General features: G+C 52.0%; 1 protein-coding gene across 1 annotated transcript in view; it reads left to right on the forward strand.

Moving 5' to 3' along the window:
- IGFBP7 (insulin like growth factor binding protein 7) overlaps positions 1 to 13,736 on the forward strand; it is a 65,028-nt gene that overhangs the window by 38,199 nt on the left and 13,093 nt on the right. The window lies entirely within an intron of this gene.

The raw sequence follows: 13,736 nt of genomic DNA on the forward strand, positions 1-13,736 counted from the left end.
TCCTCGCTCACACACATGACCATGTTTCAGTAGCCATGACCAGGGGTGAAAGTAATTTACATTTCTTACTGGTACGGTCCAATCACAAGCAACCCATCTCTCCTACATGCTTCATGGATCCCTCCTATTGCATGACTTAGATATAGAAAATAAAGCTGCTACTACTACCAATGCTGTCTGTAATAAAACTTTAATATTGGAATAAGCCTGAAAAAGTTAAAACTCACTGTCACATTTTTCTCCTTGTCCTCCCTCCTCCTCCAGGCAGGCTGCGGACACGGCTAGGCTCCGCGCTCCCCCCCCACCCACCACCACCACGCCCTCAGCAGGGGCTGCAGCGGCTCCCCCCAGCATGCAGCAGGGAGCAGGGGGACTGGCTGAGGGGGAAGCCTGCCCAGGACGCCTGCCGCCTGCATAAGAACAGTTTAAACCCTCGCGGTTCAGCCCCTGGGATTAGGAGCCGTTTCTGGCATCCTTGTTAATTTCACTCACAGTCGTTGGGGTGTGTGTGTGACCGAGGCAGGGGCAGTTCTTTTCTGCCCCCTGGATGAGGGGATCTCCAATCGTATAATACACAAAAAATACAATCAAAATCAGGAACCATTTCCAAGCCCCTTGCCTCAAGGTCAGTGCAGGAGTCGGACCAACAGCCCCCCTGGGGCAGGAAGCCATTAAGCAGCACACATTAAGCAGGGCCGCCCACAGGAATCAGGGGGCCTGGGGCAAAGCAATTTTGGGGGCCCCTTCCATAAAAAAAAGTTGCAATACCTTAGAATACTATATTCTCATGGGGGCCCTTGCGGCCCCGGGGCAAATTGCCCCATTTGCCCCCTTCTTCCCCCCCCCCCCCGCCTCTCCTCCCCGGCGGCCCTGGGAAAAATAAACATTTTAAAACTTTCCACATCTTGGCACAAACCCAGTTTTGTGAAAACTTCTTTTCAAGTCACCTTTACAAGGTATCACTGGTTCTCAGCATCAGCTAGTGCTAAAAGGCACTAAAGCTCATTAAAAGGGTTGGACAAATATTTTCCATCAAAACTTTTTTTGGATCGAAAACTAGGGGTTTTTAAAAAGCAGAAAAAATCACGGACAATGTCTGCTTTCCTTCCAAATTTGTTGTGGTTTTTTTAATTGAAAAGCTGAAATTAGTCTGCCAAAACCTGAACATGGTTTGGGGTTTCAGAAGTGTGTGGCCAAATATTTGCTGCTTGCTGTGTTTGACTGTTTAAAGAAACAATAAAAAAATTCTGCTTAAAAAAAATCCAAAACTTTTGAACCACCTCAGCTTGTGACCAAACGCCTGAGCCCATCCAGTCAAAGATTTTTCTAGGTTTCTGATACTCTGCTGGCTTCCTTGACTCATATCTGTCTCCATGACTTTGGGTTCATTTAGGTTAGAACATAAGAATGGTCGTACTGGGTCAGACCCAGTAGCGTAGCTAGTGGGGTGCAGGGGAAGCAGCTGTTTCCCCTAATCACATTTTTCAAAAGTGGCGCCTTAGGGGTTACCTTATATGGCGCCAGCGGGTGGGGTCTGCTCCTCTCTGAAGGGCAGCACGGCCGGAGGAGCCATGGAGAGGGGGGTGGCTGGCGCGGCCGGAGGAGCATGCCAGGCGGCCAGGTAAAGAGCGGGGACGGGCTGCGCGTACCTGCGCTGCTGGGCCCATTTGGGTCCGGAGCAGCCGGGCCGTGGCGCGCGGAAGTGGGGGCTGGGGGGAGCATGCGCAGCAGCGGGGCTGGGCTGGGCGCATGCTGCCCAGCGATAGGGGGGCCGGCGGCCGGGGAGAGAAGTGGCGAGGGGGGAGGAGGCTGAGCACCTCGGCAGCAGCCTTGGGAGGGAAAGGCTCCGTTTTGGCTGGGCTCAGACTCAGTGCTGCCGACCGCACTGCTGAGAACGGCTCGGCTCAGCACACCCGCGGCGGGGGAGGGGGTGGGGCGGAGGAGGAGAGAGGGGAGGGGGCACTCGGTTTCAGGAGCGGGAGAAGGGGGGGCGCAACAGGGCGGCCCACACAGTGCGGCCAGAAGAGCCGGGGTGGGGGGAGCACAGCAGGGCGGCCTGCACCGCGCAGCCGCGGCCGGAGGAGCCATTAATGGACTTAACTTCCATGAATTTATCTGTTTCCTAGAGACTGGCTCCATGGGGTCCCTCACAAACTGGTTACTGTGGGTTTGTCTTTGGTATAGCTTATGTACATTCTCCACGAACTGAGCATTTGAGCTTGTTCCAGAATCTGGGATGAACCTATGTTGTAAAAACTGAAATTCTCAAAATAGCCCATGCATGTAAATGGACACAGGGTGCTAAAATTAAATTAACCCAGAGGTTCTCAAACTGGGGGTTAAGTATCAGAGGGGTAGCGTGTTAGTCTGAATCTGTAAAAAGCAACAGAGGGTCCTGTGGCACCGTGGAGACTAACAGAAGTATTGGGAGCATAAGCTTTCGTGGGTAAGAACCTCACTTCTTCAGATGCAAGTAATGGAAATCTCCAGAGGCAGGAATAAATCAGTGTGGAGATAACGAGATTAGTTCAATCAGGGAGGGTGAGGTGCTCTGCTAGCAGCTGAGGTGTGAACACCGAGGGAGGAGAAACTGCTTCTGTAGTTGGATAGCCATTCACAGTCTTTGGCTAGGTCTACACTACCCGCCTGAATCGGCGGGTAGAAATCGACCTCTCGGGGATTGATTTATCGCGTCCCGTTGGGACGCGACAATCGATCCCCGAATCGACACTCTTACTCCACCAGCGGAGGTGGGAGTAAGCGCCGTCGACAGAAAGCCGCAGAAGTCGATTTTGCTGCCGTCCTCACAGTGGGGTAAGTCGGCTGCGATACGTCGAATTCAGCTACGCTATTCACGTAGCTGAATTTGCGTATCTTAAATCGACTCCCCCCCTGTAGTGTAGATGTACCCTTTGTTTAATCCTGATCTGATGGTGTCAAATTTGCAAATGAACTGGAGCTCAGCAGTTTCTCTTTGGAGTCTGGTCCTGAAGTTTTTTTGCTGTAAGATGGCTACCTTTACAACTGCTATTGTGTGGCCAGGGAGGTTGAAGTGTTCTCCTACAGGTTTTTGTATATGGCCATTCCTGATATCTGACTTGTGTCCATTTATCCTCTTGCGTAGTGACTGCCCAGTTTGGCCAATGTACATAGCAGAGGGGCATTGCTGGCACATGATGGCATATATAACATTGGTGGACGTGCAGGTGAATGAGCCGGTGATGTTGTAGCTGATCTGGTTAGGTCCTGTGATGGTGTTGCTGGTGAAGATATGTGGGCAGAGTTGGCATCGAGGTTTGTTGCATGGGTTGGTTCCTGAGTTAGAGTTATGGTGCGGTGCATGGTTGCTGGTGAGAATATGCTTAAGGTTGGCAGGTTGTCTGTGGGCGAGGACTGGCCTGCCTCCCAAGGTCTGTGAAAGTGAGGGATCATTGTCCAGGATGGGTTGTAGATCACTGATGATGCGTTGGAGAGGTTTGAGCTGAGGACTGTAGGTGATGGCCAGTGGAGTTCTGTTGGTTTCTCTTCTGGGCCTGTCTTGTAGCAGGAGGCTTCTGGGTACACATCTGGCTCTGTTGATTTGTTTCTTTATTTCCTTTTGTGGGTAACGTAGTTTTGAGAATGCTTGGTGAAGATCTTGTAGGTGTTGGTCTCTGTCTGAGGGGTTGGAGCAGATGAGATTGTACCTCAGTGCTTGGCTGTAGACAATGGATCGTGTGGTGTGACCGGGGTAGAAGCTGGAGGCATGAAGGTAGGCGTAGCAGTCGGTGGTTTTTCGGTATAGGGTGGTGTTAATGTGGCCATCGCTTATTTGTACGGTGGTGTCTAGGAAGTGGACCTCCCATGTAGATTGGTCCAGGCTGAGGTTGATGGTGGGGTGGAAGCTGTTGAAATCATGGTGGACCCTTCAGGAGGTCACGGGGTTATTATTGGGGGTCGCGAGCTGTCAGCCTCCACCTCAAACCCCGCTTTGCCTCCAGCATTTATAATAGTGTTAAATATATAAAAAAGTTTTTAATTTATAAGGGGGGGTCGCACTCGGAGGTTTGCTATGTGAAAGGGGTCACCAGTACAAAAATTTGAGAACCACTGAATTAACCCCTCTGGAGTCTCGGGGAATGCAGGGGATGGGGGTCTCCCTTGGTAGGGTTGGGAAGGAGGTAGGTGGTGTAGGATATTGCTCTTCTCATGTGATCCCTCCCCCATGGCTCTCTTGGCTCCATCACTGTTAATCTAAAGTGGCTAATTTTCAGTGAAGCTCCCCTCCCCTGACATGAATTTCCCTATGGCACTGAAATGAAATGTAGACTGTAATTTGGCATGTGAGAAGTGAAAGGGATGGTAGCCCTAAGGGAAAAGAGAACAGCTTGGTTCATTGTGTTAAATAGCTGTCTGCAAGCCTCAAACTGCTGAATGAGCTTTAGGGTAGGGAAGGCTGTGCCTCCCCAAACAGCCTGGCCCTGCCCCCTATCTGACCCCCACTCACTTCCTGCCCCCCGACTGCCCCCCTCAGAATCACCGACCCATCCTGCTCCTTGTCCCTTCACCGCCCCCCCAACCACCACCCCGGGACCCCACTCCCCACCAACCCCCCCGGCCCCTGACTGCCCTGACCCCATCCACCCCCCCGCCGAGTCCTGACAGACCCCCAGAACACCCATGATCCAACCCCCTGCTCCCCGTCCCCTGACCGCCCCCCAGCAGTGCTGTCCAGGGCCGCTCCTGGGTTACCGCTGCCTCTCCCCTCTCTCGGAGCCTCAGCGCGCCGCGTCCAGGAGCTGCCCTGGCCCCTGGACAGCGCTGCAGTGGCGTGGTTCCGGCAGGACCGGAGCTCACAGCCCCGCCCCCTTACCACGCGGCTCTGACTCAGTGGGAGGAGCTCAGGCCCCGCCGGAGTCACATCGCTGCAGTGCTACCCAGGGCCACTCCTGATGTGATGCGCTGAGACGCCGTGGGGATGGGGGAAGGCGGGGCTGGGTGCAAATTGCCCCATTCCCCCCCCCCCCGGGCGGCCCTGACATTAAGTAGAAGTTCCTGAGGTGTTAGCCGCAGAAACACTGTCTCCCCCGTCCCCCCACCCCTCAAAAGGGCACCAGCCCCCTCTCCATGGGCTGCACACCTGGAGAATGCACCCGGCCGCTGCAGTGGGTGGCCACTTGCTTGCACAAGGACAGTAATCCATACAGTATGTATGTGTATGAATGTGTCACGGACAATGCAGCTGCAGCCTGCTGCCAACCAGCAGTGACCCCAGTAACCGGCCGCTGTGGGCTGCTGTCTGCAGAGAGACGGCAGGTGCCGCTGGGCTGGGTCTGCCCAGGAGTAAGTAACCAAGGCAAAAACCACAGCCAGCCGGGGGAGGGGACCAGGGGGGCAAGGGGCTGTGCTGCGCCATGCCCCACTTTCCCTAGACCCTCCCTATTTCCTTGCAAGTCAGATATCAAGGATTGTTTAATCTCCTTTCCAGGCACATAAAAGGGTGCAGGGGACACACCAGTGGATGGCTAGTAGTAGGGGAAGACAGGGGTGAATGAAGGACAACTAGAATAGCCTTCATGAAATATACAAGATACTTAGAGAAAGTTTTGTCAATTTCAGCCTCCACACTCTGCAGGACACTGACAAAACTAAAAGAGATCTGAGATCGCGCCCCTATGTCCTAAGGACATTTCAGGTGTTTAATTCAACATATAAAGAGGGTGGAATGAAAACTACTATTTCTTTCAAGGAGGCACAATAATTTCCCTGAATATTCAGTTTTCCGCTCCAATCCCTTTGTGGTTTTGTCTATCACGCTATTTGCTTTCCCTGTAAATCTTCAGTTGCTTTAGCAAAATTGCTTTGCCCAAAATAACCCCCACATCATCATGACACATCTTCCCACCATGTTCTCCATGGTTTTTTTGTTTGTTTTTTTAACAGTAACATTTCAAGGAGGATCTGCAAGCAATTTGGACATCACAACCATGATCCTCTGCTGGGGAGGGAATGGGATAGATTTGAACTTGGAAATGGTTCCCGATTTTGATTGTATTTTTTGTGTGTTATACTGTTGGAGATCTCCTCATCCAGGGGGCAGAAAAGAACGGCCTCTGCCTTGGTCACACGCACACGCGCACACGCACACACCCCAACAACTCTGAGTGAAATTAACAAGGATGCCAGAAACGGCTCCTGATCCTGCAGGCTGAACCGCGAGGGAACAGCTGAGTTTAAACTGTTCTTATGCAGGCGGCAGGCGTCCTGGGCAGGCTTCTCCCACAGCCAGTCCCCCTGCTACACGCTAGAGGGGAGCCGCTGCAGCCGCTACTGAGTGCCAGGCCAGGGGAAAGCGCAGAGCCTGGCCGCGTCTGCAGCCTGGCTGGAGGAGGAGAGGGAGAGAAACAACAAACAAATGGGACAGTGAGTTTTTCCTTTCCAAGCTTTTATTAGCTCTGAGTTTAAGCTGTTATGCAGCCAAAAGAGGTGAAAGTAAGCCGGTGCTGAATGCTGCACTTTCTTGTCGTTACACTGCTGCACCTTTTTTTACCGGTATGCTGTACCGGCCCATACCGGCTTACTTTCACCTCTGACCATGACACACTTCACTTGTTTATAGACACTCAAGGCAGATTTCCTGGATTCTACTGGCTAGGTCAGAATTAGTGGCTCTGGTTCTTTGCCTGAGTAGTCGGTCTCTGAAATGTTGCTGTGTAGCTTCTAGGAGAGAATTCAGATGCTATTGCAAGATCCTAGATGGCAGTGCTGCAAAGGGGCCCAGGTCAGTCCATTCACCCTATACTAGGGCAGGATTGCTCTCGACCCCAGCCAAGATTCCAGCCCTGCAAAGACTTAAGAAAGTAAGTCACTTTACTCATGTGAGTAGTCCTGTTGAAGTCAATGGGGCTATTCACAAGAGTAAAGGTATACTTAAGCCTTTGCAGGATCAGAGCCTAACTTACTGTTGCACTTTCTCAGGGGGGCAAGTGCAAGTGGAAATCAGATGGAGGGTGAGGGAAGAAGCATAGTTAGGGCCCTACCAAATTCACGGCTATGAAAAACGCATCACAGACTGTGAAATCTGGTCTTTCGTGTGCTTTTACCCTATACTATACAGATTTCACAGAGGAGACCAGAGATTCTCAAATTGGGGGCCCTGACCAAAAGGGAGTTGAAGGGCGGTTGCCAGGTTATTATAGGGGGGTTGCGGTATTGCCACCCTTACTTCTGCGCTGCCTTCAGAGTTGTGTGTCCGGAGAGCAGTGGCTGTTGGCCAGGTGCCCGGCTCTGAAGGCAGTGCCCTGCCAGCAGCAGTGCAGAAGTAAGGGTGGCAATACCATACCCATGCCATTCTTACTTCTGTGCTGCTGCTGACGGCGGCTCTGCCTTCAGAGTTGGGCTCCCGGCCAGCAGCCGCCGCTCTCCAGCTGCTCAGCTCTGAAGGCAACACCGCTGCCAGCAGCAGTGCAGAAGTAAGGGTAGCAGTACTTCAAACCCCCCCCCCCCCGCCAACCTTGTGACCCTCCCCCCCACAACTCCTTTTTGGGTCAGCCCCCCTACAATTACAACACTGTGAAATTTCAGATTTAAATAGCTGAAATAATGACATTTACTTTTTTAAAATCCTATGACTGTGAAATTGGCCAAAATGAACCGTGAATTTGGTAGGTGTGTCTGTGGAGAGCAGGAGGAAATAAATGGGACACAGAGGAGCAGGGGGAGGGCATTAGGAGATGGAGGGAGCAGCGTGAGGAGATGGAGGGGTTAGAGAGGGAGAAGGATGAAGAGTAGGATGATGTGGGGCAAGTGACTCCAGGCAGGGAGAGCAGACTGTGAGGGAGCATGGAGAGGGAATGTGAGTGAGGCAGCTGTTAAGCCAGGGGATAGGAGAGGATAAGCAGAGACCCCTCCGATCGATGGACAAGAGGGCCTTCTGCGTTCCTGGGCATGTTTAAGGTTGAATCATGATGATCTCACATATATTGGGGCCAAGCAGCTTTCCCTAATGGATAAAAAAATCAGAGAGCATCCTGACTTCTTTTTGTTCATTATCATCATCATCATCGTTATTATTTTAAATCTGATGATTTTTAAGCCAATCATGATTTTGGGGCATCTGACTGATGAGTTTTGGATGCTAGAGTCTGACAAGCAAAAGACCCAAGAGACATCAGTTCCTTCTGTTTTGAAGAGCTGCTTCTCATAACATTTGTGCCTCTCTTGGGGACACTCACTCCCTTCCCAGCTTCGGGCCTAGACCAAGTAAATCAAGACAAAAGGTCATAACCTTTCCAAATTCAATTTCAAAACTAGGCTTTCCAGCCAAAGGCAGTGGATTCCTGAGCCCATTTCTGCATTATATGTTTAAACTCTGAATTGCAATCACAGCACTATTTTGTAAAACAAAATAAGTAGACGAAATGCTGACCATGATCTGCATTGCAGTATGCGAGTCTTTCCTCCAGCGTTCCCAGTGCAATTGAGCTTGAATGCTATGAGCACAGCCCAGGTGTTGTTATCAGGGGTTTCATCGCAGAGGTTTAGGGGAGAGTGGGGAGAACTATTTCTTTCTCCAAGAGTATAATCAAGGAGATCCTGTCTTCTTCTGGGCAACATCTGGTCTGGATTTCTCTCTCCCTCCTTCTGCCAGCTGATTCTTTTGAAAGCCTGTTCTGGCCCTCTCCAGGCAGTAAACGCAGGAGGGAAGATAGTAACTCAGACTACCAGCAGCTATTGCAAGCCAGGAAACAGGTGTTCTCCTTTGCTCTCTCCAAATCCAAGCCTTAGAAGAAGCTGATGCTCTGTGATAGGCTGGGCCAGCTCTTCTCTACTGACCCCATGGCTTTCTGCTCTCACTTAGGAAGGGACAGGAGCCCCCTGTCCTTCTGGTTGGAAGGATATTTGGCCTGATTCTCCAGTCTCTGACACCTGTGTACGTGAGGATCGGCTCCCTTAACTGCAATGCAGTTACATTGATGTAACAACCAGTATGGCCAATCCCAGGCATTCACAAATCATGAGTCAGAGCTCTGGAAAATAAGGAGATTGGCTTAAAAATCAGGAGATTTTTAAAATAACAAATGTCAGGTCCTTATTACAGTAAAAGCTGTGTTACTTTACCATCCGGAAAAATCTAGAAACCAGCATGTCTGATCTTCATTAAAAGTCTGGTTGGTGTGGGGCTGGCAGTCTCCCTACCTGGCTCCGTGTGGCTACCAGAAAGCGGTGACATGTCCCTGCTGCTACTAGGCGGAGGAACGGCCACAGGGGCTCTGTGAGCTGCCCCCACCCCGACCCGAGCACTGGCTCTGCAGCTCCCATTGGCTGGGAACTGCAGCCAATGGGAGCTGCAGGGGCAGCACCTGCTTTGAACCACCCCCAAAACTGCAGAGAGGAAGAACAGCCAATAGCAGAATGGTGGGAGACACTGGGCTGTAGAAAAATACTTTGTTGGAAGAAAATGCCAATGCACTTGGTAAGAACACATCCAAAATCTGCTCCACGTTCATCGTGACAGGAGAACAGCAGAATGCCAGAGAAGATAAGATGGGTAGAGGGTGTGGCAGAGCTCCGACCTTGTCCCCGTGGGTCCCGCGCTTCCAGAGCTAACCTCAGAGGCTCACTGCGACCCTCCATGTAGGGCCAGGGTACAGTCTACTGAGACCTTTTAATCACAAGCCAGCAAGGAGGTTGGTGAGAGAACTCCCACAGGCTCTGTTGTCCCTACAGCTTATTCAAGAACAGTTGAGCCTCCTGTCATGTCAGGGGCCTGTCTTCCCCTCCCAGGAGGTGTTTCTGTAGTGGCGGGTTGGGGGGAATCTGGGCCTGCCCTCTACTCCGGGTTCCAGCCCAGGGATCCTAATGGCAGCAGCTGTTGGCAGCTGACCTTTCACTGTCACAGCCGCTTCCCCACAGCTCCCCTGCTTCTCTCTCTTAACACCTTCTTCACCCTTACCTTAGGGCTCCCTTTCCCGTGGTTTGAGGGTGTCTTCGTTACCCAGCCCTTCAGCCACACTTTCTCGCCTCTAAAATGCCACGGCTGCTACTCTGAAACCTTTCTCTCCCTGGCTCTCTTGGGCCTGACTGGAGTGAGCCCTTTTATAGTGTCAGAGGGGCCTTACTTAAAGTCAGGTGTTCACATTAGCTTAACAGTCTCACCTGACTCTTTGCAGGCTAATTGGAGTCAGGTGTCCACCCTAGCCTGGAGCAGCTCCTGCTCTAGTCAGTCAGGGAACAGAAAACTGCTTATCCAGTGACCAGTATATCTGCCTTCTACTACTCTGCTGTACCCAACTGGCCTGGGTCTATCACAAGGGGTAACAAGGGAATCCAGGGTTAGAATAGTATATATTAAAAACACGAGCAAAAGCTATAAATCCTCCTGCTTAAGGACATCAACCAGCCTCCAGCTAATGAAGCCCAGGAGGAAATGTTCCCTAGAAAGAGGCTAGCCCATATCTGTCCACTAGGGCTTCTTCTACAGAAGCCTCTGGTCATTGTCGGAGACAGAATATGAGACTACATGGATCCGGGCCTGGCAATTCCAATGTCCCTACAAGAAACAACTTGATTTGATTTGTGTAGATTACAGTTACAGTGCCTCTGTCTTCTGAGGAAGAGATACAAATAACCCTCTGAGATGCAGCCTTGAAAGCTTTAATTGAGTGAAAATAAACGTGACACATTCATTTGGATTTCGCTTTCTAGTTCAAGAAATTCATAGCACATTTGCAGTGCAGTCCTACAAAAAAAGATTAAACAAAGCCCATTTTTCTCCTTCCTGGAACAGTGCTTGTGTCTAATACACTGCCAAGCCTGAGGGCCAGCATTTAGGGCTAGATTTTCTAAACAACTCAGTACTTAACGGCTCCCATCTAGGCACGTAACTGACATGACCAGATCTTCAAAAGGGCCCAGGCACCCAGCAGCTCCCATTGAGAACAGTCTGGCCACTTTGTTTACTGCCTACATGGGAGGGGAGCTCATCTGGAAAGCTAGTCCTCCCTGCCCCCCCCCCATGCCCTGCTCTCACACGCACTGGCCTGTGTTCCCCCACACACACCTTTCTCTTTCTCACTCACTCATGTGTGTGCACGCACATTTGCTAGCTTAGGCCAAAACAAAGGACCAGATCTGTGGGGAAAGGCAGCAGTTGGAAGTTTGCTGACGGGATAATTTACCAGACCATTTCTTTTTTACACGTCGGTTGAGATACTCGTTATGTAATGGCCTGATGGCCTAGCATGGGTTAATGACTGCATCCTCACTAGACACCTGTGATGTAGGGAAATATCATCGCCATATTAGAGATGTCGAAAGTGAGGCACAGACAGGGGCGGCTCTATGTTTTTTGCCACCCCAAGCACGGCAGTCAGGCGGCCTTCCGCTGCATACCTGCAGGAGGTCCGCGGTCTTGTGGATTCGGCGGTGTTTCTGCGGGTGATCTGCCAGTCCCGTGGCTTTGGCGTACCCGCCGCCGAATTACCGCCAAAACCGCGGGACCGGCAGACCTCCCGCAGGCACGCCACCGAAGGCCACATGACTGCCGCCCCCCGCGGCTTGCCGCCCCAGGCACGTGCTTGCTGCACTGGTGCCTGGAGCCGCCGCTGGGCACAGAGCAAGGTAGTGACTTGCCTCGGGTCACACAGGAAGTGTGCAGCAGAGCTGAGAACACGCACAGCCTGCTAAGAGCATGGGGGGGGAGGGGGAAGAGATACCTAGGACATTTTGCATCCATTGAACCCCTCTGCCCCCCTCCTGGCTCTCAGTCTCCCACTGTCTCCCAGCCCCAGACTCCTTGCCCAGCCAGTCCAAGCCCACCCCCCCTAACTCCAAGGCCTAGTTTTCCTCTCCCTTTCCCCTCAAGCCCCAACTCCACTACCAAAGGCTCTGTCAGGCGTCCAGTTTTTGACCAGAACGCTCGGTCGAAAAGGGACGCTGGCGGCTCCAGTCAGCACTGCCGATCAGGCCGTTAAAAGTCCGATTGACAGTGTTGTGGATCTAAGGCAGACTAGTCCCTACCTGTCCTGTCACCACACTGCACCCCAGAAGCAGACAGCAGGTTCAGGAACCATGGCCAATGGGAGCTGGGGGGGCGGTGCCTGTGGGTGAGAGCTGCGCACAGAGCCTCCTGGCTCCCTTCTCTCCCCCCCAGCCTAGGAGCTGGACCTGCTGGCTGCTTCCAGGGTGCAGCACGGAGCCAGGACAGGCAGAGAGCCTGCCTTAGCCCTGCTGCGCCGCTGACTGGGAGCTGCCCGAGGTAAGTCCACACCCACGCCCCTGCCCCAGCCCTGAGCCCCCCAAAACCCAGAGCCCCCTCTTACATCCCAAACCCCTCATCCCTAACCCTACCCCAGAGCCTGCATCCCCAGCCCAGAGCTCTCACCCCCTCCTGCATCCAACTCCTGCTTCAACCTGCAGCCCCCTCCCGCACTCCGAATCCCTCAGCCCCACCTCCAACCTGGAGCCCCGTCCTGCACTCCAAGACCCTCAGCCCCACTCCAGATCCCTCACCCCCTCACTCACCCCAACTCCCTGCTCCAGCCCGGAGCCCCGTCCCACACCCTGAACCCCTCATTTCTGTCCCCACCCTGGAGCTTTCACCCCCTCCTGCATCCCAACCCCCTGCCCCAGCCCAGTGAAAGTGAGTGAGGGTGGGGGAGCGCAAGCCCCCAAGGGAGAGGGAATGTAGTGAGCAGGGGTAGGGCCTCAGGGAAGGGGCGGGGCTAGGGTGTTCAGTTTTGTGCGGTTAGAAAGTTGGCAACCCTACTACCCCCTATAGCAGGGGTTGGCAACCTTTCAGCAGTGGTGTGCCGAGTCTTCGTTTATTCACTCTGATTTAAGGTTTTGCGTGCCAGTGATACATTTTAACGTTTTTAGAAGGTCTCTTTCTATAAGTCTATAATATAGAACTAAACTATTGTTGTATGTACAGTAAATAAGGTTTTTAAAATGTTTAAGAAGCTTCATTTAAAACTAAATTAAAATGCAGAGTCCCCCAGACCGGTGGCCAGGACCCGGGCAGTGAGAGTGCCACTGAAAATCAGCTCACGTGCCGCCTTTGGCGCTCGTGCCATAGGTCGCCTGCTCCTGCCCTAGTAAAGTTCTTTCAAGCTGTGAGAAAAGCGATTCCCTGGTGTTTGCTAAAATCCAGATTGATTTGTTCCTGCAGTCCCCTCCCCCTGCCGTGATTCTGAGTGAATATCTCCTCCCCTTGTTAGCTTGATGGTTTTATTTCCTTGTATGTAAATGGATTCCCGTGATACCTTGGAAGTACCTTCAAGATAGCTGAACCACATTCCTTTGTCTAGAATGGGGTACTTTCAGCCCTGCCTGGCAGACATATTTTAAGAACATAATTCCCAGTATGTTTGTAATTTTGAATTTGACCTCAATACTCACACTTCGCAATAATATTAATGATCAGTATGTTATTAGATTTCTATTGGTATCTTACATGATACCTTTTAGACACCGGTTATGACATTAATGAGTTGGGGTACACTGAACTGCTCAGACCAGCTGACACTCCCTATCAGGGAGCCCCTTGCCCTCTTGCATTGGGATGCTGTTCGGATCACACACACCCAGTCCAACTCTTGTTCCGTCACCATTCAAATCACTACCTGGGCACCAGTGGAGGGGTCACTGAGAGCCCTGGAGAGTCAGGCCCCCTGTTCTCAGTTCCAGTTCTTGGAACCCTGCACAGCCCAGAGCAGCTGGAAGCTGCAATTGCAGAGAAAGTCCTTCTCAGCCCC

The sequence above is a fragment of the Malaclemys terrapin genome, chromosome 5, assembly GCF_027887155.1.
Source record: "Malaclemys terrapin pileata isolate rMalTer1 chromosome 5, rMalTer1.hap1, whole genome shotgun sequence".
In the NCBI taxonomy this organism is placed as follows: Eukaryota; Metazoa; Chordata; order Testudines; family Emydidae; genus Malaclemys; species Malaclemys terrapin.